This window comes from Aythya fuligula, chromosome 3 (assembly GCF_009819795.1).
Source record: "Aythya fuligula isolate bAytFul2 chromosome 3, bAytFul2.pri, whole genome shotgun sequence".
NCBI lineage: Eukaryota > Metazoa > Chordata > Aves > Anseriformes > Anatidae > Aythya > Aythya fuligula.
Window position 1 is genome coordinate 110201285 of NC_045561.1, and position 27876 is coordinate 110229160.

Genomic DNA, 27876 nt, shown 5'->3' on the forward strand with positions numbered 1-27876 from the left:
TGGCATTGTCCCACATTGCAGACCAGTACTTGGACAGCATAAGCCTCCGGTTGTAGCTGTTTCATGCTGTTATTAATGACATCTTCCCTAGATCCTTGAACCCTCAATGGAGGCAAGCCAGCCAAGCCTTCAATTGGTTACTTCAGTACCCTGATCAAAATCTCATAAGTGAGAAAAAAAAAAAAGAAAAAAAAAAAAAAGAAAAAGAAAAAAAAAGTTTTTCTCTTCTACCAGAAACTCTACATGTGTCTGAGGGAAGTGTTGAAATTAATGAATATACTTTTCATTACATTATACACCTATGGGATGCATATATGAAGCTCTTATTATCATTTGTAAGGTTCAGTCATTATACAGGTGACTTACAAAATCACACTGACACCTACGGTGTACTGTATTGTAGAAAGCTGAAATAATCTCTTATAGTAAATGATATGATTTGCAGAAATGATTTTCTTGGTTATCAGGATAATTTTTCATTATTTGTTCATCATTTAAAAACACTTCACACTGTTCATAAAGTCTTAACTAAATTTATGTTGAGAGTAGTGCTTAGAGAGGGGATTAGAACTTCAAAATGGTGATTTTTTAATCCAGGATGACCTACATTTTCCTTCATTTACTTTAAGAAAAATATCCCAAAATAATGTTATTTAATACCTTTTTGAGAATTATATTTCTCAGTGGTTCTACAAAGAATACTCCTCTGAAATTTCTTTGGTGGATGTTATGGCTGCTACAACATGTACTTCCAAAATCCCTTTGTGTATTCATTGCAGGGTGTAATTATCCCATACCAAATTTGTGGTGTTATCCTCTAGTTATCCTTTTTCTGTTTGTATTTGGTATCAAAGCGGGGAGCATGATTGTAAGAACAGCTTTATTTTATTATTTTATTTTATACTGTATTGTATAGTAATGTATTGTATTTTGTAATTTTTCCACCAAAATGGCATTATTCCACGGGCTTTGAAGTTAGAAGCAGCCATCTACAGATTGAAGTGAACCCCGGTCTAGAAGAGTGGCACAGCACTAGGGAACATTTCAACTTGAGGGTTATATTTCTAACCAGTGATATGCTGAAAACACTCTGGAAGAGTTACACAATACTGAACTGAAAAAATTGCCTTGTTTGTCTTCTCTGAAAGGATGGACCGACTACATTTTATCCTATTGGCTAGAGATGACTATCATATACAGCACAGACAGTTCACAGACAGCACGGGTGGTGTGGGCAGTGCTGTGCAGCTTCCTCTATGCCACTTGCTGTATACTGATTGCCACGTGTTAGCGACTATAATTATTGTTGTTATTATGTAGCATGAAGTCCTTGTTTTCAGACTTTCATTTAAATAAAACAAATGTTTTTAAGCTGTTCATAGGCGTTTAGTTGCTTTTAAAAGCTTGTTAATTCCTAAAACATGTATTTACTAGAATTATAAAACAATGAAATCAAATACTACTTTACTAAGAATCTCAATGATGAGCAATTAGCGATGAAGATTTTTTACAAGTTGATTTATTACAGAAAATACTGGCTTGATATCCAACTGAAAGTTCAATAACAGCATTTTCATATTGCTTTGTTACTTCATTTCCCATCACTTGCCTGTAAAATTTGAGGTATATTCAATAGTGGTCACTGGAAGTATGCCAACTTATTTCATCTGGAAATCTGTCCCTAAATATCTAATGTTGACTCAGACATATGTCTTAGTCTTTTGAAAGACAGAGAATCAGCTGTCAAAGAAACTTCAAGCCATGTGTTGCAAAGATTTTGCACTTCTTGGCTAGAAGCCACCAGTGTGACAATGTCAGTTTTTGAACAGGTACACAAAGGAAGGCTTCTAAGGATAACTGGACATCTTCTGAAGAGCTTAAAATTCTCTTGAGGTTATCAGCTTCAGAACCTTCTGGCATACTGCTGTTAACATTTGTTGTAATTGGGAAAAATAAGGCAGAAATAGTGGTCCACCAAGAGTGAGTAAAGGAATTCCATAAATATGAGCCTGAAGATATTTCAAAGCTAAACCAGAATCTCCTCAATTAATTACCTTACCTCTCTAGGACATTTTTAACTGAGTTGTCCTAAGGGTTTTTCTTAGAACGAATCTTTTATAATGGATTTAGATAGCTAAAGTGAACCCAGTTAAAATTAATTCCACCATAACTAATTATGAGAAAAATATCAAAATATGACTGGCCTCATGCTTTCTTCTTTTTGTTTTTCCCCAAAATATTTTTACAAAGTTGACTGAAGCAGGGACTTATATATAAGTATATATATATATATATACACATATACATATATATATGTGTGTGTGTCATCTAAGTATATATTATTATATTATTAGTATAAGTAAATATATATATTAAGTAGGGGCAAATATATATATGTGTGTGTGTGTATATTATATAATTTAATTACTACTTAATTATAACCCATGAACAGTATAAATAGATATATATGTATGTTTAGTATTGCTAAATAAATATCCCATATTCCAAAGGTGGCTACAATCAATATATGTGGGTTTGTTTGTTTTTCCTCCCTATTTCCTGAAAACTTTTTACCTGTTTTTTTTTTTTTTTTTTTAATCTTTTTCCAGAATATAACAGTCATTGTTAGGGCCACAATAGCAAAAAAAAAAAAAAAAAAAAAAAAAAAAAAAAAAAAGGCATATGTAAGACCATACCTCCTAGGTAGGTCTATAGCAACATTCTGGTTTCATTAGGGGATTTCTAGGAATAAATTAGGACAGGATAAGCATATTTAATTATTATTATGCCTCATGTTTTCTCTAATATTCTCCCAGCTTTCAACTATGTTTTTGTTTGTGAGGATTTCCTAAGCTTCATATGGTTTGTCAGTTTAGCATCTCTTAAGTGATTCATTTTCCAGATACTTGCCCTGTCCCATCTTGAAACCTAATGAACTTGTTCATATATTTTATCTGGCAATCATTTTCACAGCCCCATGGAAAGGATGAAGAGGAAAAATGTGTTGTCTTACTTCCCAGATTAAATCAGGGTCAGCTAAAGAAGATTTAGCTCTAGAGTAATAAGAAGTTCAATGTCTGATAGTACTATGATATTTCAGAAATATGATGGAGGAAAATCTTTTTTTTTTGTATATTTTATTTTCATAACGTACATGTATATATATACGCACACATATATATATATATTTTTTTTTTCCCTGTCCTGATATAAAAACATAATACACAAAGAAGAATAGTTGCTAAGTAAGTTACTGTGTTTCTTTAGTCAATATAGTACTTGTAAAATGTGCTCTGCTGGCTGAAGACTGTTTTTATTCATGAAACAGATAAAACCCACAGCCTCCTGTCTCATCCTTGTCCTTGTATTTCTAGTACTAAGGGGGAGACAAACCCCCATAGGCCTCAAATTTTATGTTCATCTTTATACATGACAATAGGCTAGCTAAGAAAACTATTTCATATCTTCTCCTCTGATCTTTGATCTTTTTCTTTGTAAAGTGTGATGCAAATGATTAAGATCTAAGAGAAAGAGAAGCAATTAGATAGAAACTGAGTGTCATTCAAAGTGAAGAGGGAATATATTTATATATTTTTCAAGCTAAGGAAAACATCCTTCATGCTTCCCAGAACTGAAGCATTATGTTTCTGGAGATCACTCCTTCTCAAGGCAAGCATGCCTGGGGTGCTTGGTTAATTATTCTGCTGATTCAGAAAGCCTGAGATGAGCATGGGTACTTGTGTACTCATTCATTTCTAATTATTAGATTCAGAGGTGGCTTTTAACTAATTCTGCTTGTGTATAAATTCCATCAAAGAGATTTGAGCCCTAACACTATATTAAACAAAACAAAACAACACCCCGCACCACCACCGCCAAAAGGAACAAGGAATACGTAAATAAACTGTAAAGCATATGCAAATCATCAGCCCAGGGAAGCAAGAAGACCAAAACTAGTAACACCACAAAATGAAGAAAAAGTTTTAACTGAGCAGCTAGGCTGGAATTCTACAAATATATTGATAAATATATAGGAAATTAGCACAAATCAAAAATCAGTACAGAAGAGTATGGTGGGCTGCATGATGCTGCATTCTTACATATTGAGATAAAAGACCCAAAATCTAAAGAACTTATGCAGTGCAAAGAGAATAGCTGTGGTGAGATGCTCTTTCTAGAAAAGGAGAAGTGTTTTACACATTGCCATCATAAAAAACAACAAATTCATCTAGTCTGTAATGTTGCTGAGTAATTTTGTTCTTAGAGTCTTCAATAAAATCAAAAAAACACATTGTTTCCCAAATTATTAAAACTGAATTGTAAATTATAAAACTGAATCTAAACCAGAAGTGTCAAGTGTAAATTAGAAAAATAATAATAATAATAAAACACATCATTTTCCTAGTGTAGACTGAATGTCAGACTATCACTTTTCGATGGTATGCACATTCCTTACAGCAACCCCATGGAAGACTCCTATGGGATGTGATTGCATCCTGTCCTGCAATTTTTGTGGTAATATAAGTCTTTCAGGAAAAACAAAACAAAACAAACATTTCCAAGTTCAAATCCCCTTCTGAAAAGTGAAAGTTAAACGCTACGTACCAACAGGGCCAAAGGGTCTAGCCTCAGAATCCATATAAACACATCTTCTAGAACCTGCTAAAATACAAAGAAAGAAACATAATGATAACCAGAACAATAAGTAGTATAAACAATCCCTTTTTTTTTTTTTTTTTTTTTTTAATTTTTTTTCTATTCATGAATAGGGTGATTTCACCTGAAATATTTCAAGTAGCAGTTGGATATAATTGCCATTATAAAGTTTTCAAAAGTAGAAATGTCAGTGTGTGCTAAATGGAAATAAATAACTAGTTTATATATAAATATGTGTATATGTATATATATGTATGTATGCAGAAATTTATGAGAAGAAAGATATTTTCTAACAGCTCTGCTCTAAATAACTTTATGGAAAGTTGATGTATATTGGTGTAGTTACACTGATTTACATCTGGTAAGAACCTGTTATTCTGTTCTATTCTATTCAATTCTATTCTAATGCAGACATGGAAAAAGTACAAATCAACATTTGCCATCTTCACAAGTATCTTATTCAGCAACAAGAAAAAAATATCAACTATAAAGATCAGATTTCTTATGACAGATTTTCAGAGTATGAAAATAACTATATAACTTAATGTATTTCCTTGGTGAATCAAAAGCTAAATAACAATTTTATCATCTGTCTGTGTGAAGAAAAGCCCTTCTCCCCTGGACCATGACCTCAGCCCAAGCACCACTGTAGAATGCCCTTTGATGAGTGAGACTCCAAATGAGAAGTGCTGGAGGCTGTGTTGATGAGGATTGTACTCTGTAACTTATTTATGAGACTTTTTGTATGCGATAAAGGGCAAAGAATAATGAAAAGTAATGTTGTTTTGGTTCATTCATTTATATATATTTTTTACAGACTCAGAACTTTCAAGCAAAGGATAATCCTTGTGTCTGAAGAAATGAAGCATTAAAAACAGTTCTGTTACAAACTGAAATAAAAAATACATTATTTTTCCTCTCTGCCTTCAAGATAGACAAGGAAACATGGTAAGTAATAATGAAAGCTGCAGATGAAGACAGGGAAGGTGAAGAACATTCTCAACTGGTGGCCAGTTTCAAACAAGTCACATCATCTCACTTTGTGTCTTTTAAAAAAAAAAAAATAATACTGGGGACATTTACACAAATTCTATTTTTAAATAACTTTGAGATTTTTAAAGGAACACAGGATCATTAGAGAGAGATCATATTGTGATTGTTTCACTCCCTTCTAGTATTTCAGATTTTCCCTTGTCTAGGGAATTGGATAGGTGTTTGTTTGTTTTTTTTTTAACATTACTGTAATCTAAATTTGTTCACAATCATTTGAGTCTGTTTGCAGATTCTTCTAGTAATGAAAAAGAGTTGGTTGAATAAAGATATTTTTACCATAAAAATCTTATAAAAATATAAGGAAATTTTTTTTTCAATACTTGTATGTCTCTATTCATCCATACATGAATAATTTTACACATCAATAAATACAAATATACCTGTATATGTATATCATATACATGAAGTGTATTTCCATTGTTCACAGAAAATCAAATATTTTTTTCTTAATGAATACAGAGTATTTCTTTCCATTACAATTCTATTTGATTGTAAATCATGGTCTATAAAGAACAATATTAAACTTTCTCTGGTTTACATAGACATATTAAAAAAAAAAAAAAAGAAAAAGAAAAAGAAAAACACAACAACAAAAAACACTTTAATACTGCTTGTGCAGAGGATAATAAAATGTTATGTATCTAAATACATTAATTATGTAAAAGTTTGAAGGGTTTGTTATCATCAGAATTTATACTCACTTTTTTTTTTGTCTCAATCAAATTTCTGACAAGCCTGAATCTCTCTCCATTACGTACAATTTCCTCTTTGGCTTAGGCTTAAGGGTGTGGAAAGGAAACAGAGAAAAAAAACAATATTGCAAAACCATGTGTAGGGGGGGGGGGGGGGGGGGGGGAGAGGGGGGGGAAAAAAAAAAAAAAAAAAAAAAAAAGGAAGCTAATGGCAAAGAAAATACTGGGTATTATACCTACTCTGAGATTATTCAGCATTAATTGCATCATTAAACACATAGCTTCAAGCCTTCTAGTTAAAGGCACCTGTAAACTTCAGGACTTTCCAATAAACCCCACCTGTCATTAATGCCATGGAACTGCCATCAGATAAATGAGGGTAGATTATCACTTACAACATTTGTGTGAGGGCCAGGACATCTGGAGCTAAAGCAACACAATTTGGAGTGATTTTTTTTTCTTTCTATTGCTAACCCAAGAATATGACGTCCCGATGAATACATCTCTGTCCATCTTCACCTCACTCGTAGACTTCACACTTGAAAGAGCTACCTGCGAAAAATTACATGGAATACATTAAGGGAAGTGATATTATTGTAGATAAAATATAACAGAAATATGGCACAGAAAAGCAAAATCTGCAGTATTGCTACCCTGTCACACACAATGGCTGTAGATGAGCAAGTAACTCAAAGTATAAATTAATGCAGTGATATCTTCTGTAATAACCATGCTAAAAAGCATCAGTTCTGAAGTTCATGCTCTCCTTTTACTAGCATAACGGCAAGAGAACCATTTCTTTTTTTAGTGGACATAATTTTACTTGTACATTGACCCCTACATATTTTTAAATAGTCAAAATTTTATATTAAATGGTCAGTTCTTCTTTCATTTCAGAAATCTAATGGCTATAAAATACCAGTTTGGAGATATTTATTAGAGAAATCATTTGGTTAGGATAATATCTTTGTTTGTGTGCATATCTGGCAGAGTTGTTAGGATCAGCTCTGCAATTCACATTGTCTTTTGTTTCAGAACAGCAGAATCAAATCCATTCCAACCCTATTGCATAGTTTGGTAAAAGTCTGCATATTCACCAGCAGGTCTGAGATCTTTGTGTCTATATTTATTTCATTTACTGAGCAAGCTGGCACAATGTCCAAGAATGTTATCTCTGAAAGGTGAGGAAATGGTGATTGATCCTTCAATATTTTATAGTATGTGAATATTATAGAAAGATGTTATCTGCTTTACAGTACCCAAAAGAATGTGAAACTTTTTACAGTATCAAAACAGAGGTATTTAAGAGCTCAGGATTTAATAATAGATATAGTGGAAAAGTCAGTGATAGGGAAAAAAGGGGAAAAAAAAAGGAAATAAAAGAATTTTAATAAGAATATATTTCAATTACTCAATAGAAGCATTTGAATTGTTTGGTGGTTCATACAGGGTACACCAATCTGACTACGCTCAAGTAAAAGAAAAGAAACCTATCCATTGAACTAATAGAAGCTCTGCTTTTGAATTACCCATTGTCCTTGTTACTGTAATTGTGGTTTCCTTCTCCTTCTTTCTTTAGCTCCTTTTCTTATTTGTCTCCCTGTGATTTCCACCTACTTAGCAAGGTCATGACATGTGGCTTACAGCAGGACTGGAAATTAAAGACTCACGCTTTGAAGAATCAGACTGAATAAGATACCCAGACAGGGTAAAAGACCCTTTCATCCCACAGCTTCTTCTAAGACTATTCTTTAAATTTGCTCTCAGCAGCTTTTATGGTATGCAGATAAAGCTAGCTCCTTGCCATGACTGTCCCATTAGAATACTCAAAAAGATGTCTAATCTAGTGCAAGGAAATACAAAACTTTCACAGCTGGCATATGCCCTATTCAGGTGAAAAATGCAAGAAAGCATTTGAAATGTAAAAGCTGAAGAAGGGAATGGCAAACAAGTCTTAAAACCAAATGACAACTTTGCTTATTACAGTGAAAATACTCCTCGTTTAAGAGCTGTTGAGCACTCAGGCAATCTAGGTCTACTAAGATTGTGAAGAGTCTAAAGAGGGCTAGGTGAAGGGTCTGGAGGGGAAGACATATGAAGAGCAGATGAAGCCACTTGGTTTGTTCAGCCTGGAGAAGAGAAGACTGAAAGGAGACCTCATCATATTCTACAGCTTCCTCATGAGGAGGAGCAGAGGGAAAGGCATGGATCTCTGCTCTCTGGGGACTGTGACAGGACCTGAGGGAATCCATGGATCTATAACAGGGGAGGGTCAGGATGGATATCAGGAAAAGGTTCTTCACTAAGAAGGCGGTCAAGCACTGGAACAGGCTCCCCAGGGAAATGGTCACAACACTGAGCCTTCTGGAGTTCAAAAAGCATTTGGACAGTGTTCTCAGACACAGGGTCTGATTTTTTGTGTGGCTCTTTGTGGACCCAGGAGGTGGACTCAATGATCCTTATGGGTTCCTTCCAGCTCCAGACATTCTATGATTCTATGATTCTACTAATTTCAGCGCTCAGGATACGACAAGCATTTAGGAATATGGCCACCAACCACAGCTCTGCAGTTTCTATTGAAGCTGTAGAGCTTCAAGCTCTATAAGCTTCACCATCTCAAGTCTCCTGACATTCTCATCCATCCTATCATATGCTGACTGTGTTCAAATAAAAACAAGGAACAAAGCTATCATCAGCTACCAGGAACAAGAAATGCTGTATGAAGAGAACTGGAGAAGACAAAGTCAAGGTTGGTTGGTGTGGAGTGGGGATGTAGATCAGATATGTTAGCAGTCAGGGAGTGAACATGCATGTGATTTATTTATTTTTTCTTTTTACCCTCCCCCCCCCCAAAAAAAAAAAAAATTGAACCAGACCTGTCTTTTGAACATTGATGTTTAAACTTCTCTGTACAGTTGAGCAAGAAAAGTGAGTATTTGCCCCTCTAAGTTAAAGTATTTTGGATTTAAGGGTGAAAAATGGGTCTTTATAATGCATATTGAAGAATAATAATCAGTAGAGAGAATATTTTGGTGTGCAATGTGCAATGAGAAAATTTTGCCAAGCAAGAGAAAGGAAAGGTCCACATTTTAGGCATTGCTCTAGAGTTCAACTAAAGAGGTTCTGCAGCCCCCTACTCTAGATAGGTAACTTATCTGGCTTTTAGTATGTGCACTCTTCTTATCACTATTCACTTCACAAATAACATTTTGTTCTTGTTTTCTAGATAACCTTAGAGTTATGAGTTATTTAGACAGTTAACTTTTTGTATAGTAATTCAATGCAAGCTGCTTATCACCTTAACACAAGAGACCCCTCAGCTGAAAATTAATTTGAAGGAGATTGCTAGTCCCTTTTTCCCTGTTCACCTGTTTGTAAATGATAAAGCAAATAAACAGCTCTTTAAATACCTTTGTCTACTACTTTGTTCTCTTGAAACATTTTATGCTCCTAGGCACAGTATCATATATCTATGATTATACATCATTTTAATCTAATGCATTCTTCCCACTGTGAAATTCAGTAGTTCTTCCCAATTTAATGCACAGTTTGTTTTGCATGTAGAAAAGAATATAAGCTGAGCTGTATCCTATCTGACTCTCAGTTATTAAATACCAGCCTTTATGGAATCACGGAACATGATTTAAAGATCCATTGATTGTCTCCTGTTTCAAAGGATCAAAACCTAATCTACTTCAGCACAGGCTCTGGCACATTGACTGACTAGGGAGAAATGACTCCACAAACACTGACCCACGAGAGAACTGGAGTATTCCTTGCTCTCATACTGGTCAGTATGAAGAAAGATGTGTCCTGGCCAAGAGGACAGCAAACATAAATGTATTAAGCGTGACTTTTGGGTCTTGAAGGCAGTGCACTGTGCTGGGTCTGGCTGGGATGTTAACTTTCCCTGCAGCAAGCCCATACAGTGCTGTGCTTTGCATGTGTGCCTACAGCATAGGTATCGCCCCAGCATTGTGTCTATTGCCTAGAAGTGCTCGCACAGCACCAGGACTCCTTCCAATCCCTCTAGAGCCAGGAGGATTTGGGGGTGGGCAAGAAGTGGGGAGGGGACATCACCAGGGCAGCTGACCTAAACCATATGACATCACACTCAGCATTAAAAGGTGGGAAAAGGAAAGATTGGTGGACAAAAATGAGTGATCAAGGTGGACCAGAAGCAGAACAGGAAAATAGAGAGGAGTCATGTAAGCAAATGGTTGATCAGCATGTTTGCCTTGTCAGTCCTTGAACCTGATCACAGGAATCTGTTCTACCTTCTTATTGAACTCTGCTCCTAGTTATTTTCTGTGTGTAAATGTATGTATGTACCTGCATGTTATGCAAGTACACTTCAAGCTGTAATAGGCAGCTACTAAGAGAAAATTTGATTCTGGAAAAAAAAAAAAAAAAAACAAACAAGGTGAGAGCTAAAAACTGGATGATGATCTACCTCACTTTTGCTTGCATTTAGGAAAGGGGAAAAACAGCAGATTCGTATCTATCAGACTGGAATAAGACTAATTGCATGGGTCTTAAACTCCAGTGGAATTGACTTAACAAACAAGTATGTTTGTTAATTTGTTTGTTAATTTTTCAAGTATGAAAAAATTTCTTAATATTCAGGCTAATTATTTGCCTAGGTCTGATAGGTAAATGTATAATATTCACTTAATGTGCTAAGTTGCTCAGATGAAAAGAAAAAGATGATGAGCAACATGTAAAGAGACTGATACATATATATATATATATATATATATATGTATCCATGTCACCAAAAAGAAATATTGCTGAAAAAAAAACAACCTACAGGAGTCTGCAAAATTCACCCCAAATTATATTTCTTTGTAATGGGTTCATGTATAAACATAGATGTCAAGAATTTAACTTTCAGGAAAAGAAGCTAGAATAAACTAGCAAAATGGAACCGAAACTTTTAAATAGGTCAATAAATAAAAAATAATTGACCACATGAACCTGGATTATGGATTGTGAAAGTAATTGTGAAAGAACTTTTTTTTTTTTCTCCATTATTTTTTATTAGCTTAAAAACAAAACAAAACAAAACAAAAAACACTATCATAATAACAGGCTTGAAGTTTAAGAGTTGTGTTTTGTTGTTCTGTTCATTTGCTTTTCCAGAATTGAAACTTGTATTAAATAAACAAAAGACCTAAAAAAAAAAAAATGCAACTACCCAGATCAGCCTGATCTAGAAAGGATAGTTCCCACTGATCACAGAAAAAGAAATTGAAAGCATATGTTTTGTTTTGTTTTTCAATTTGTTAGACTCCTATGACAGCTATGAAACTTGTGTTGGTCCAGAGAGCATGGCCTTCTGCAAACTTAATTCTAACTGCCCGTCTTTTTCTGCTTTTAGAGTTTGCTTTAGATATTTAATTTTGGCTAATACAGAAATTATCCTGACAACACATTTAAAATAACTGAGTTACATTCTCAGTGGTATTAGATGGCCAAACTTTGCAATATTAATAAAGGTCTTGGGAGGTAAGGTCTGGATCTCTAGCAACAATAAAGTTTGATACATTTTACATTGTTAATAATATATTGAGAGAACTTTATGTGACTGGTCTCCCCCAGCTCCGGGCTTTTTGAACTCACATATGCATTAAAAATATTCTGATCTGTAAATGTTTAATATATATTACACTTGTGAAGAAATACTTTCTCCTTTTCCTTTATTACTGTATTATATGCTTCCTAAAATATTTTAGGTAGGTCTTCATGGTAGAAATGTCTCTCTCTCCCTCTAAAGACACATAGGCACAGAATTACTGATGAGAACTGAAAGGATTTCATCCCTTCTTTTTTTCATAGCATTGTTCTCATGACAGTTGGTGCAGTTTACTTGTGAATGTATCAATTGTACTTATATATATTTATTTATATAGAGATAGATATAGAATTCATTTGATAACTGTAACACATTAAAAGTGTCATCAACGCAACTGGTGACTTATTCATATGGAAGATAACATGGTGTATTTGTAAGCCTTAACAAAACTATCCCAGTTCCAGAGGTCTGTACTTCAAAGCGGATTATGCAGGTCTATTTTCTCTGTTGTCTCCCTAAATAAATAAGTATTCAGTACAATATTGGGATATGTTTTCATTTTTCTTTTTCTTTTTCCTTCTTTTAATTGAAACAATTAATTTACTTTTTCAAGTAATGTCTTGGATTATCATTTATAAGATTTCTGGTAGATTACAGAAAATAAAACACAGTGCACAGGTATTTAATAGTACAAAGATTGAATACAAGCATTTTGCCTGCTTTCAGATTCACCACTGAACTATTGCTTTCCATATGCCCAGTACAGCTGAGTAATTGATCAATGAATACTACTGAGTGAATAAACAGAAAATGCTGTGTGAGCTGATGGGGAAGAAAATGCCTGAGGAAAAGTTCATTCTTTAGTATCAAAATCTACCAGTAACTGCTGTTTTACTGATCTATGCTAGAGCATCTCTAGAATTCTAGCTGGGCAAAACAATTTTATGTCTGTATTGCCATAAATAAAGATTGCTTTTTATCTGCTGCTATTTGTTTCCTTCCCCTGTCCCTTTTGAAATGGTTAAAGGCCACAACTGGGAAGAGAATATGATCTAATGTTTAGTTGACCAGAAGATAAGGTGCATCCTATTTCCCTGGGCAACATAACAGGATTAAAAGAATAGAAAGCCATACATCAGCTTTTTCTATCACTCCCTCCCACATCGGTGTAGAGAAATCAATGAAACTTGGGGTTTAAGGGCTAGAGTTGCAAGAAGGAATTAGGCTGATAATTGTCACCCCAGCTAGCCCCAATATTGAAGACTGATAGATACCTACTTTTTGTCTCTGTGCTCACGTACAAGTTCCTGACATCACACCTGCCTCACAGCTCAGCCCATGTGGGATTTGCAAAAAGGATTGGAGTTAATCCCTTGCCATTCAGAAGAAGAGATTTCATGTCATGCTCAGATCTCTACTAGCTTTCAACAGTGACAAACTAGAGAAACCTCTAAGAAATACTTTACAAGATTACCTATCAACTTTATAAAAACAACACTCAAGTGTTGGCTTACAAGTTTTAGCTCTCAAAGACACCATTTAGTGTGTCAGAACTGTATGTTGAATCATGACCAAGGTCAACAGGAACATTAGGCCAGCTATCCATGCTGGTTTTAAAATAATAGGATGTGTTCACCATTTGAGTACGCGAAGTGCCTCTTTGTTTTCCAATACATACACAATGTACAAGTTTAGAGTGGAACAAAATTATATATGAACAGTTAATCACACACTATAAAAAGAGGTCAAATTGAGAGATAATGAAGGAATTTGAGATGTATTTCTCCCTGTGTCATATTCACGCACTAATTTCTTGCTATGATGTACCAGGAGTTATTGTGCATTTACTGATTTGTTCTGTGCATTCATAGAATATGATCTTTTAGATTAGCTAAAATATAGCTCTAGTTCTTGCAAATAAAAATATTATAAAGTTAGTTTTAAAATCCTAGGTATTGAGGCTGAAAGACATAGGCAAGGGAATATAATTTCCCTATGATATTCAAATTGTTGCCAAATTCCAGATTTAATTTACAACCACCATACTACAAGACAGTAATAATCTTTTGCCTGTAATATAGAAGCAAACATATAGACAGTTTTTTGCCTCAAAGACTATTAAAACTATTAATTTTCAAGGATAAATTCAACTAAAAGAATGCATTAATTTCTGCAGCTTAATTTATTTATACTACTCTACCTGTTCCATGGACAGATAACTCTGTAGGTTTATAAATATTTCACTTGTTAGAATACAAGTCTAGCTTCATTTGCAACTCTTTTTGTGTCACTGTCCTACTTTTTGCATAGTCTCTTTGACAAAAAGTTTCTATGCCTAACATACCTGAATTTTATAACAAAAACCTTTGGGACTAATTAAGATTTTTATAGGAAAATAATGAGGGGCATTTTCTATCTCTCTATTTTTTTCCCTAGTTTTGTGCCTTGGGTTATTCTTGGGGCCGCCATAGTCAGATTCAATTTATAGAAGCACATTTGTTGCTCATCTGCATTAATAGAGCATAGTACAAAGACAACAACAACAACTGCAGCAAAGATCTTGACAAGTTCTAATGTTTTCTCTTAAGCTAAATAATTCCCCAGCTTCTTTCTATGTAAGACTCATAAAACACAACATGTGCTAATTAATGTAGGAAAAATCTGATTGTTCTGAGATTTATTTATTTATTTATTTAAATTAACTGAGGTGTTCTGTTTGTTTGTTTGTTTGTTTGCTTGTTTGTTTTAGTAGGAAAATTTAATCTGGCAAGGAGAAGCTGGTAGAATGGGCCAGACCAAAGCACAGAGCTCTGCAGTATCTGCCATAATTATTCATGAAGTCATCAACAATGCAGACTATACTATACAGACTATATAGGTTAAAATTCTTGCACATGTCAGTTATAGGAAACATCCAGCTTTTATCCTTCAAGATGCTGACAAGGGCAGGAGCAGGTATGATCCCAGTGCCAGCAGGAAACTTCCAGGCTCTCTGTTACCAAGGGAAAATCCTCAGTAATCCCCTAGCTCCCCAAAACAAGCAACGTTCAGGACCATATGGTAGGAGTCACAGCAGACATCATTCAGAAAGACATCTGACAGAGCAAGGGGAAAAACCCAATGGTTTCAAACCACACTTTGGAGAAAAGTCTTAACTATTAGATAATAGCTGCCATGTCCATCAGGGATGTATCTGATCAGAATTCATTCCTTCTCTGTGTACTTTTCACAGCTTGCAAGGAGGACACCTTGGCTTTACCAGGTAATAAACATTCCAAGACTTACTCTCTGGATTTATAGTCAAAGGCCTCGAGTTCATACAACCCATCTTTCTACCCCATGAACTGGTGCACCTCAGACAGGCTTCCTTTGACAGCAGTTCCATGGTGACACACAAATGTGGACTTTGCCTGGATGAGCAACTGTTGTCACAGGACAAGATTATACCCCAGCATGTGGCAGCAACTAAAGAAATCTGAATTGCTGTAGAAATAGGCCTAATTTACAAGTGAAGAATCATAGAATCATAAGGTTGGAAAAAACATTCAAGATCATCTGGTCCAACCATCACCCTACCACCAATATCACCCATGAAGACATTCCCCAAAGTGCCAGGTCCAACCTTTCCTTGAACACCCTCAGGGACGGTGACTCCACCACTTCCCTGGGCAACCTGTTCCAATGCCTAACTACTCTTCCTGAGAGGAAATGTCTCCTAATTTCAAACATAAACCTCCTTTGGCACAACTTGAGGCCAATCCCTCTAGTCCTCTCACTAGTTATCTGTAAGAAGAGGTCAATCTCCTGCTCCCTACACCTTCTTTTTAGGTAGCTGTAGAGAGCAATAAGGCCTCTCCTGAGCCTCCTTTTATCCAGACTAAGCAACCCCAGTTCCCTCAGCTGCTCCTCATAGGACTTGTGTTCCAGACCTTACACTAGCTTCACAGCCAGTCTGGACACCCTCCCAAGTCTTTCTCTGCAGGGCTGATCTCAATGATGTCTTCTCCCAGTCTCTACTCTTTTCTGGGATTCCCCCGGCCCAGGTGCAGCAGCTTGCACTTGGCCTTGTTGAACATCATTTGGTTACTGTAGGCCTACTTCTCAAGCTTTTCTATCTCTGTTTGGATGGCATCCCTTCCTTCTTTTGTATCAGTTGCACCATTTATCAATTGCACTTACAAACTTTCTGAGGGTGCACTTGATCCCATTGTCTATGTCATTGATAAAGATACTAAACAGTCCCAGTCCCAGGACAGACCCCTGAGGTACACCACTTGTCATTGGCCTCCACCTGAGCATAGAGCCATTGGCCACCACTATCTGGGTGCAGCCTTATTCACTGAATGGTCCATCCACATCTCTCTAATTTGGAGACCAGAATGTTCGTGTCAAAGGCCTTAGCGAAGTCCAGGTGTTGGTCTCTTTTCTTAGGTGAAAATTGATAGGACATCAGGAAATGGCCTCGAGTTATGCCAGGGGAGGTTTACATTAGAGATCAGGATGAATATCGTCTTGGAAAGAGTAGTTAGGCTGCTCCAGAAAGTGGTGGAGTCACCGTCCCTGAAAGTGTTTAAGAGATGTGTGGATGTGGCACTTAGGGACATAGTTTGGTGGTGGGCTTGATAGTGTTAGGTGGTGGTTGGACTTGATGATCTTATAGGTCTTTTCCAACTTAAATTATTCCATGGTTTTATGATTCTATGATTTAATCAACTTAATCCTTAAAGTCCTTCTTTAAATCAACACTGTACTTCATCCTGTCTACAGCTGGGCAATCTCTTTGACAAGTGTGGGTGCTAACACCTTCCAAAGACATCTCCCTTTGGAACAGGCTAGTACAAACAGTATTACATTATTCTTCAAATTTGTGGTAACTGTTTTGTCTGCTTACTGGTCTCCAGCTACCTGTCTAATTCTTTGTTATTTTTTCATTTCTTTTACTGGACACTAATCCCTGTGTGATGATGTCATCCACTTTGGTGCCTGAGATCTAGGATGTACATGTATTCCTCTCTGATCTTCGTTCTCTGTCCCATAGGAGCTGCCACACTCATGCGAAATTGTGTGATGATGTTGTGATATGGACAAATGCTCAGTGGGGAATAAGCTGAAAACAATGGAGACATTTTCATTTAAAGACAAACTTCCAGAGGTGCAAAGTTAGTTCCTTACTTTGCAATCAAAGCCTCAGCAGGAGTCTGCTGCTAATTATGACATTTTTCAGCAAGATGTTTGCAGACAAGTCACTGGAAATGCATGTTCTTCAGATCATTTTAATAGAAGTAATACAGTATTCAGAGGAGGATTTGCCTTCTTAGCTGTTTAGAGTTTCAGCTGAAAAAGCCATTTAGCATTTTTTAGTAAAACTCTTTATAAAGCAAAAAAATGTAAAACTCAGACCTATTCTCAAATGGTTAATGCAATATAAAATAATCTCTTCTGTTCTAAGAGAGAACATCTCTTAAATGTTCTCTCTAGTCCATTTTAGCAATTTAAGAGGTAGACAGTGACTTCAGAGATATGGATCATGTGTTTGCAGTTTAGTATAAAATCAAGTGTTCAAGATTCTTGAATGTTTTAATTCATAAATAGATTACTTTAGAAGAAATACACCTTTGAATACATATAACAGTATAAAAATATAATTTAAGAGACAGTGCAGTATCAAGTCCACCTAAATTGTTTCTTAGTTTTAGTCTCCTAATTGAGTAATTAACCCAAAGTAGGTACTTTATTTTCCTCTCTATAAAATGGAGAGAAGTTGGTGCTTTTTGAAAGCTACCAGAAAGAGAAACGGTTTGCTTAAGTAAGCTACACAGACTTGAACAGAACTTATCATTCTGGTTTTTCAAGACACCTACTGATTATAAATGAGATCAAGAAAATCATCATATAAAATGGAGGTGCAAGTTTCATGCCTAAATCATGAATAAATGTGAAGACAGTCTTAGGATAAAACAGTTATTGTTTTATGTGAAACAACAGAATAATGACAAAAGTAGACATAAACTCAGGGCTGAGGAAGTTTAGTTTCTCCTTTCTGTTTTTCCATTCCTGTAGAAATTATTTGCTTCTAAGAATTGTGAATACTGAGTTTATATTTCACAAAACCTTGGGTTCAAGCTTGGATATGCTGAACAAATACATGGATGTCTTACAGAAATTACATCGCCTCTTCCGTGGTATCCACATTTTTTGGTACTGTTTGGCTGTAAAATTATCCTGACACACTTTTGAGAGAGGAATAAACAGTGCCCCAGCTTGTCAAATCAGGCTGTGAATGAGCATGGGGATGTAAGGCAGAGTACACATACAAGGCAAGAGTGTCACTTTCTATCATGCAGTGAAGGAATACAATTATTCTGAAATATATCATCAGGCAAAAATAAAAAATAAAATATATGTATATATTAAGATGTCAATTCTCAGAATGTTTGTTGCTGTTTTGCTTGTTTATTTGTTTACGTGGATGGAATGAACGACACTAATGAACAATTAAAAGTAAAATAAATAAATAAATAAATAAATAAATAAGTTAGGTAATTTGAGGCCTGCCCTGAACTAGAAAGCGCTAGAAATACCCTGAGAAGGTCTTTGAAATTCTTGGTCTAGTTTTGCATAAAAAGAGCTCCAGAGCTCCTGAGACTGCATTCTCCCTTATGTTGACAGCCAGTTTCCTGATGACAATGATTAGCCAGTTATAGAAGTTGGCTTGTATCATGTCATGGTTCTGCAGCTGACAGGCTGAACAATCACTGGTTGGTGAAATATCAAAGTCCACTGTTAATTTGAATATTAATAGTCTTTCATCTGGCAATCTCTCTACTCTTATATAATATTAATTTAATAATCTATCAACATCTACAAATGAGGTAGGTTAGTTCAACTGTATTTCACTTCCCTCTTGCCAAGTAGAAGTTGTATACAACAGTTTGAAAAATATGTAAATGATTTAGGAATTCAGATGTCATTTTTAGGAGCAAAGAACAATCACAACTGTGTGAAATGGTGAACCTAACTTATTTTAAATGCAGTTAAACATACAGCCTTGAAGGCATCTTTGAAACTTGTACAATATGTGGAGACATGGGAAATTTTATTTCAAATCTTTAATGCAAATTTCAATAACAGGACATATTCATATAGGTTATTACTTAAAGAGGAAACTATTTATTCAGCAGGTGCACTCACAGATTTTTAAAAAAGTAATGCATTGTACATTTTTCTGAAGGACTTTATTTATTTATTTTTCCCTGGGTTGTCAGCAGGAGTGATTATCTTGTATAAAACAAAAGAGAAAATAAGATGGTCACATTGCTACTGCTCTGATAGCCTGTATTGTATATTACAAAGAATATTTAAATATATTTTGAAGGTAATAATAATTAAAGACTTGAAGGCAATTGGAAAATATGATAAAAATATAACAAAGTTTTTTGAAGATAGATGGTGTTGTAGTAACTTGATATCTTTCTGTGATAAGATAACTGATTTTCCAACTAAATGACACACAGTAAATCTAATCTGTCTGGGTTTCAGTAATCATTTTATATGGTGTCATACAGAAAATTACTAGTTAAAATGGATAACATAGGGATTAGAACTAAAAATGTAATATGAGAGAAAAACTGGCCAAGAGAGACAAAATTATTAGAAGGGGACACTTCAGAAAAGAAGAAGGTTACTTGTGGCTTCTTCAAAGTCTTATTTTGGGATTAATTTTATTAAATAATTTCATTAAGGTCTTTGTGCAAAATAGGTATGAACTAATGAAATTGATAGTTGAAATGATGTTGAAAGATATCTTGTGTGTGGTGGGGGATACAAATATCATACAGGAGGAACTGAATGACCTTGAGGACTGGACAAAATAGAGGAAAATTTAGTATATCTGTGTATATGACTATGCACTTTTACACTAAAAACAAGATCTCCTGCTTTACTTGGAGGCCAACATTTTAAAATGAGTGAGGAGGAGAATTATCTGAGCATCTTAGATGATCCCAATATAATGTGAAAATGGAAGTGTGTGACCCAACATATGTAAGGTATATCCAAAGTAAATATTCTTTCCTTTATCTGGAATATAGAAGGGCTACAAGAATGATAAAGTTAAATGAAGCTTGATTGTATGAGTTAAAACTGAAAGAACTATGTCTACTCATCCTGAAAAATTGAAGAAAAAATGGATATTGTTATTTATATATGATAAATTAAGCTAAAGGTAGTGTGTGTGAGAGAGACGATATTCATAAATTTGCAATTAGAACAATTAGAATCAGAAAGATGTTCTTAACCATACGTGAACTGACATTCTGCAACATTTCAAAATGGTCAGTATGGGAAAAAGTCCTAGTTTCAAGAATCCCAGCAATATATATAGAGCTGACAGAAAAGTAGGGGCATAGACACAAATGTTTAGAAAGTACTTTCCAATTCTGTCATTCATTATTCCTGTACACTAATTATGTTAATTTAATTCATAAAGATTAATTTTTAAAACCAGTACCCATAATCACATTTCATATGAAGTTATATTTACTATTATATTTATACTGTGGTTGCAGTCAGATAGAATAGATCATTCTTGGGGTCATATTATAATCACAACTGAACTAAAAATACAACCTAAAAGTCTGATTCTGCTTTTATCTATTCCATTTTTATTTTTATTTTTCCTTAAGATGATATAACCCCTTTGACATTGCTGGATATACACTGCAGTAAGAGAAGAATCAGATTCCAGACATTCTGACTCACATTTTTTTCTCTAAATGTTGAGAACTCAACTGAGACCCTGATATATATACGTATGTATGTATGTATGTATGTATACATATCAGCCCTTGGCAGAGCATATATTTAAAACTGATTTACCAGAGTATTTCCCAAGAGATTTATATTCCTTTTTTGTTGTTGTTGTTGTTGTTTGTTTCTTCTGATGGTAGTTATAGACTGTATGACATTAGCTGGCTTGGAGGTGCAAACACACCCCAGAGGAATAGGAATAGCCTTATTTATTTTTCATAGTATAATTGATTTTTTTGAATAATGTATGTGATGGCTAGGTAATGAGTGGAAAAACAATGTCTAAACATGACGGTACCATTTTCTATAGTGTCTGTGATTTGACAGCATAACATATTAGGTTGGCCTCACAGTACAAGATAACTGTTATATTCCTTTCTCTGAGTAAAAGCAATTCAGCATATTCTCCCCATTGGAAAAAAAAAAAAATACAGAATTTTATTTTTTTTGTTGTTGTTGTTATTGGCTAATAAAAAACCCTGTTCTGAGATGGTTTATCAAAAGAATAAACGTCTCTGTGAAAACAAACAAACAACAACAACAACAAAAACACAAACTAAACCCCAGTCTTTACTAAAAATAATGTATATTTATGTATATAATTAAATTATTATAACTGGTTCTCTGCTTGAATTCTGAGATGCTATGGGAGCTGTGATGTGAACTGCAGTTAGCATGGTCTTGTGTAGTCACACCAAAAATGTTCTCCATATTGTCCTACAAGCAGTGTGGCAATGCTTGGGATCTTTACCATACACCAGACTTACTCTTAGACATAAGCTGTCTTGGAGTTTGACCTTGTGCAGCAGGTCAGGTCATACAGTGTCTAACTCAATTTGTTAAAAAAATATCCTGCGTGCCTGAAGGGGCCTATACAAGCAGCCAGTGTTTAGAACTGATTCAGTTTTGCAAATACAATCTGTGAAATATCAAAATTAATTATCTTTAACACTGTCAGCTGTACCTGTTGCAAAGGGAATAAGAAGCACAGAGTGAATGTTTTTTGTCAATTTTTTTTTTTTTTTTTTTTTTTTTTTTTTTTTTTACAGCTTGTAGGTTGCTGAAGGGAAAAATGAACAAATTGATGGATTTGGTTATGTGTGAAATGGATACATAACAAGGGAACTAGAAAACCTTTTACATTTCCAGAGATCAGAACTCCCAACTTACCATATAATACTCCATTCCATTTTCATTCAGCTGTGATGGAGGGAAAAATTCCATAACATCGGTGTGCACTTAATCGTCACTGGGAAATAAAATTACAAAGTTTAGTAATACCGTAAAAATGTGTGGTGTTATGCAAGAACTTAAAATTACATGCTCTCTAAAGTAAAATTATTATACTATAGAGGCTCACAAAAGCTTTCAAACTAAGCAATATAATCTCACAGCTAAGAGCTTTAACACAAATGCCATTGCTCTCAGGACCAAACAGTACAAAAGACTCAAGGTGAATTTTTATGTGGTTTTCAAATGCATTTCTTATGCTAATGGTGTTGATAACAACATAAAAACAAACAAACAAACAAACAAACAAACAAGCAAACAAAAACGTTTGCATTTTCCATGTGCAGATAAGGTATTAGCAAAGTCAGAAGAAAAGTAGAGCCATAGAATCATAGCATCAAGGAATGGTTTGGGTTGGATGGGACCTTAAAGATCACTTAATTCCACCACTACCCTTCCATGAGCAGGGACACCTCCCACTAAACCACGTTGCTCAGTCCCATCCAATCTGGTATTGAACACTTCCAGGGATGGGACATCCACAACTTCTCTGGACAACCTATGCCAGTGCTTCACCACACTCAGAGGAAATAATTTCTTTGTTATATCTTGTCTAAATCTACACGTTTGGTTTAAAACCATTACTCCTTGTCCTTTCACTATAATCCCTTATAAAGGGAGTAATGGCCATTATTGCATGCAAACAGATATGTACAATCCACTGACCCCTTCCAATCAATATAAGAACTCTAGAGAAAGACAGATTTCCATTGTCCTGACTTCATCAAGCTAAAGTCATGTGTTGTCCATCTTAACAAGAATATCATCAACCAAAACTTATCTGTGGAAAGATAAGTGAAGATAAGTGAAACTGAGTGAAGGAGAAGATAAACTTTACAAGAACTAACAAAAACTTTAAAGTGTTAATGCATGAATAGAATGACTTAATCATCAGATCATCGGAAACATTTATACTTTAACCAGTCTTGTCTTCCAGCATAATGGCAGGGACTTCTTGGTCATTTCATACAGAGAAACAACTAATCAGTCTGCATTATGAGAGCAGACATTGGTCTGGAGCACAAAATTCTGCAAATAGCTCTCATTATGTATCATTGAAAAGATCAAGCAAATCCATGAGCCAAAAATATGTATTCTGGATGATACAGACCCAATGCACTTTGGTCCTTTGTGGTCCCTGCTGTGAAATTTTAGGACCTCTCAAGATTATCCACTGAACTGTGAAATAGATCCATGCTTTTTCAAGCTGATGCAAGACAGTGAAAAACAAATATTAACTTCTGCCAACAGAAGTTATCCATATCTCCTTGACAGAAATCAACCAAATAGCTTTTTTGAAAAGCATATAACTGTAACCGATGTAAAGAAAATGTAGTAGTCTGAGTTCTATATACTTGGGCTTGTGTCTAAAGGTGTCCAAGTCTATCATTTAAGTGACAATGGCATTCTGTAGAAAAACAAACAACAACAACAACAACAACCATACAAACAAATAAAAAACCTGATTTTAAACTTGTGGGCATCCAGTTGCCCAATGGTGAGTATACACAGACACCTACATGCTGATAGTTATCTCAGGGGTAACAAATTGTTTGCAGTCCTAGACTAAGCTGTGGATCATGAAAATCTCAAAAAGCATCTTACATATGTTATCCACTATATTTGCACTATGCCATTGTTCTTTTTCTTCTTCTTCTTCTTCTTCTTCTTCTTCGTCTTCTGCTTCTTCTTCTTCTTCTTCTTCTGCTTCTTCTTCTTCTTCTTCTTCTTCTTCTTCTTCTTCTTCTTCTGCTTCTTCTTCTTCTTCTTCTTCTTCTTCTTCTTCTTCTTCTTCTGCTTCTTCTTCTTCTTCTTCTTCTTCTTGCTCTTTTATTTATTTTATTTTATTTTATTTTATTTTATTTTATTTTATTTTATTTTATTTTATTTTATTTTATAATTTTATTTTATTTTATTTTATTTTATTTTATTTTATTTTATTTTATTTTATTTTTCAGTAATAAGACCCCAGGATCATTTTATCATGTATTAACCAAGTCCTGAAGGTTTTACCCAGGACTAGGTTCAAAGATAGGTTGAGTTCACTGAAGAGCAATTAAGTGATGGTTACTAAATAAACAGAGACTACATCTGGCTCGAGAAATCCCTGACACACAAATGATTGGGGGATGGGAGAGTACACAGGCAAAGTTTCATCTGTAAATGCTCTCCCTTTACACCTTGCTGATTTTGGTCACTGTCAATAGAAAACTGAACTAGACTGACTTGTGGTCTGACTTTTTATGGCCATTATTGTATTCGTAAAATTAAGGTGACAGTCTGACTAAAACCATTTTCTCAACCTCCAGGTCTTGGACACCATGAGCACTTTATCTTTCCTCCAGGTTCCTATATTTTTCAGCTATCAATTCAGTACCAGAGTGATCACAAGGTGAAAAGAACACTATAAGAACCTGAATTGAACAGTACATCGGACAATTAACATCCGGACAGGTACAGACTTTGCTGAGGTAAAAACTGACTGTACGGCCAGGCCCATAGAGTGGTGGTGAACAGAGTGAAATCCAACTGGTGACTGGTCACCCACCAGTGGTGTTCCCCAGGGGCAGGTGTTGGGGCCCATCCTTTTCAATATCTTTGTTGATGAATTGGATGAGGGAATTGAGTGCACCCTCACTAAATTTGCAGATGACACCAAGATGGGGGAAAGTGCCAATCTGCCAGGAGGTAGGGAGGCCCTGCAGAGGGACCTGGACAGGATGAGTCAATGGGCAGAGTCCAGTGGGATGAGGTTCAACATAGTTAAGTGGTCCTGAACTTTGGCCACAACAACACCACGCAGCACCACATGCTTGCCCAAACATGAGCTGACAGTGTGCCCAGGTGGCCAAGAAGTCCAACGGCATCCTGACTTGTATCAGGAAAAGTGTAGAGAGCAGGACCAGGGAGGTGATGGTTCCCCTGTACTCAGCCCTGGTGAGTACTGCACCTCAAGTACTCTCAAGTACTATTTTTAGTTTTGGGCCCCTCTCTACAAGGACATCGAGGCCATGGAGCAGGTCCAGAAAAGGGTTACAAAGCTGGTGAAAGGTCTGGAACACAAGTCCTATGAGGAGCAGCTGAGGGAACTGGGGTTGCTTAGTCTGGATAAAAGGAGGCTCAGGAGAGGCCTTATTGCTCTCTACAGCTACCTAAAAAGAAGGTGTAGGGAGCAGGAGATTGACCTCTTCTTACAGATAACTAGTGAGAGGACTAGAGGGATTGGCCTCAAGTTGTGCCAAAGGAGGTTTATGTTTGAAATTAGGAGACATTTCTTCTCAGGAAGAGTAGTTAGGCATTGGAACAGGTTGCCCAGGGAAGTGGTGGAGTCACCGTCCCTGAGGGTGTTCAAGGAAAGGTTGGACCTGGCACTTTGGGGAATGTCTTCATGGGTGATATTGGTGGTAGGGTGATGGTTGGACCAGATGATCTTGAATGTCTCTTCCAACCTTAATGATTCTATGATTGTTTTTCTAAAGCATGACTGGAAACACTGGTAGATCTTACAGAAGGTTATTCCCCTTAGAAAAGGAGAATTTTCTAAAAAGAAAAAGAAGTGAAGAGTTGTAATATGTAACTTAATGTATAACATTCCACTCCCAGTGTTCTGAAAATGTAAAAGCTTTTTATGAATAAATGTTGAAAAACATATGCTGATCTTTTTACCTTTCTGGTGTCTGGATAATTTTGGGTAAGGGTTTGGAAGATAAACTGTAATTTATTCTCTCCTAGTGTCTTGGACAGATAGAGTGCTTTGTTATTTGCCTTAGTAGTGTTTTGTGTTTGTTTGTTTGTTTGTTTGTTTGTTTGTTTTGTTTCATTTTTTGTTTTTTCCCCATATAAAAGAATGGAAGGATTGGCTGCTTTTCTGTAATATTTTTGCATAAAGGAAAAGTTTTTTTTTATCAAGGTGATACACTTTGATTTCATAGTCAGATGCCAGATTATGAATTGAACTTGATATTTTGTTTCATGTTCATTCATGATAAAAGTATGTTTGATATTAAATACCAAAGCTTTCTGTGAAATTTAATTTTTGTCACAATCTTTAAGCTTTGCTATACAGGATGCTTACCTTTATGAATAAATTCATAGACTACCATACCTCACTTCTCTCTATCTACAAAGGAGGGATAATAACACTTATCTATGCGACAAATGAGATAAGCAGCTTAATTTATTAAAGTTTGTAGACTGCTTTGAGATCCTTTAATAAAAGTTGCTGTGCAAGGAGCAAAGTAATAGCAGCCATATCATAAAGGAAACTAAACTTTTAATTTTGCCAAAGTTCCCTGGGTGAAAAGATAACTCTAATGAGATTAAGGATGTGTTTGAGATTGGCAAGTTTATAACAACTCCTCAGTGGATACAAGCATGTAAAGCTGTTTGGCATAACTTTTTGCAATTGCATTTGTAAAAGTAATTGGATATTATGAGACTGTGAATAGTGAAGAAATGCAGTTGGGAGTTCTAAGTTGTGAATTATGTGTCATTTTTTATTGCATAGACGTGCATGTTGCTGCTGTTGTAGCATTTGAATGGGTTTTCTTTTAGATGATTTATTAGCATATGTACAGTATTTGACTAGCATTATGTTTATTTACCGATACTCATAACAGCTATTCGATCACATGGTAATATGAAGAAATACTTGTAACACTGTGATTTAAATGCATATTTTTTCCTGTTTGAAATAAGCCTGATATACCAGAACATTTGTAATCAATTTTTAAAAGACGTAAAGACTCAAAAGGATATTGTTGAACCTAGGATGAAGAAGCTAGAAGCTTATACTTCTAATTGGATATTAGTTTTCTCTGTATGTATGGATGGAAAGAGCTGAGCTGTTTCCACATAACAACCAGAGGCAGGTCTCATTTAAAGAGAATCTTCATTATCTGAGATAACCTAATACGTCTTAATAGAACAATAGGCTCAGAATAACAAGTCTGTGTCCAAATTCTCATTTTGACATTGATTTTGTTTTTCCAATTCTGAAAGTTTAAAACTGAAGAAAACATTTTAAATTTCTATGGAATAAAAGTGCACATCTTTTGAATATTAGATATTTTCAAGCAGTGTTACACCTGAGAATTGTCTTCTGTAGAAAGAATAAAATTAAGATCCATGAGGTCAGGAATGACCCAAACCTGTATTGTTAATAGATATGTATATTCAGTATATCTTATGTCTTAAGTATGACTGCTCTTGTGCCATGACCAAATATAATTTCAGTTTAGGGAAATAAAAAATAACAAAAATACAGCAGGATTACAACACTTTATTATTATTAGTGGCAGTTCTGATGCTAGTTATCGTGCTAATATTGGTGTTTTAGTAGGAAACCAATTCAGTCTTCAGGAATAGTTTTGCAACTTAGAAATCCACTCTTGTTCTCAGAAGCAGTCAACATCTTCAGGGTCAGCTGAATTGTGCCCGGAGTGGATTTAATGCTGCCTCTGTCTGACAGAGCTTTGAGCAGCCATAGTTTCTGTTCCTGTTCATGGGGTCAGGTGCCCCAGCTGCCTGGCTCAGATGCTTCTCCTGATGCTAAGTGTTGGGGTGAGGGTGAGGTGCCTTCTTGTCTCACTTCTTCATCAATCTTTGCTCTGTCAGAAATGTAGAAGGCCTTTTTGCCCCGTTAGTCTAGACACCAGAAGCATGAATATCTTCTTACACTCTGCTAGCGTAAAATGACCTCAAAACGCTCTTAAATTACAGCAAGCCATATATTTACACCCAGTTTAAGGTTCTTTTTTAAGTTCTCTGCCAGTGTAGTGCCAAATGTAAATCAGAGACAAT